Source organism: Solanum tuberosum, unplaced genomic scaffold, assembly GCF_000226075.1.
Source record: "Solanum tuberosum cultivar DM 1-3 516 R44 unplaced genomic scaffold, SolTub_3.0 scf00014, whole genome shotgun sequence".
NCBI lineage: Eukaryota > Viridiplantae > Streptophyta > Magnoliopsida > Solanales > Solanaceae > Solanum > Solanum tuberosum.
In genome coordinates, this window is record NW_006238939.1 from 2,195,063 (window position 1) to 2,196,172 (window position 1,110).

Here is a 1,110-nt window from a genome sequence, read left to right on the forward strand (position 1 = left end):
TTCTAAATTTGGGTTTTTTTAAATATGATTGTGAATTGAGTATTAGAAGTTAGAACTAACAAATATTTAGAAGTTAGAAGTTCTAAAGTTACAAGTTAGATTAGTTGCATTTTCCAACTTTGAAATTCTTGAATTTAGTATGTTTGACGGTTGAAGTTAGAAAAACATTGAATTGTCTATGAAAGTTAGATTACTTTGAGTTAGAAAAATATTGGATAGTATATGAAAGTTGAAATTAGATTAGTTGAATTTTTCAACTTAGAAATTCTTGAATTTAGTAAGTTTGAAAGTTGAAGTTAGAAAAATACTAGATTGTACATGAAACTTAGATTACTTTAAAGTTAGAAAAATATTGGATTAGTATACGAAAGTTGAAATTAGGTTACTTGAATTCTTGAACTTAGGAATTATTGAATTTGAAGTTTATATAGAACAAATTTTAGAAATTAGACATGAACTTGAATTTTTGTAGGATTTTAGAACTTTAGGTTGTGAACATTAGAAATCTTGAATTATTGTAGGATTTTAGAACTTAAAGTTTAGAACTTTAGAAATCTTGAATTATTGTAGGATTTTATAACTTGAAGTTGTGAACTTTAGAAAACTTGAATTATTGTATGATTTTAGAACTTGAAGTTGTGAACTTTAGAAATCTTGAATTATTGTAGGATTTTAGAACTTTAAGTTGTGAACTTTAGAGAACTTGAGTTTTTGTAGGATTTTAGAACTTTAGGTTCTGAACTTTAGAAATTTTAAATTATTGTAGGGTTATTGTAGGAGTTTAGAACCTTAGGTTTTAAACTTTAGAAATCTTGAAATTATTGTAGGATTTCAGAACATTATAAGATTGTAAACGTTAACAATCTTGAATTATTGTAGGATTTTAGAACTTTAAGTTGTGAACTCTAGAGAACTTGAATTTTTTTTAGAATTTTAGAACTTTAAGTTGTGAACTTTAGAAAACGTGATTTTTTATAGGATTTTAGAACATTAAGTTGTGAACTTTAGAGAACTTGAATTTTTGTAGGATTTTAGAACTTTAGGTTGTGAACGTTGAAAATCTTGAATTATTGTAGGATTTTAGAACTTTAAGTTGTGAAGTTAGAGGAC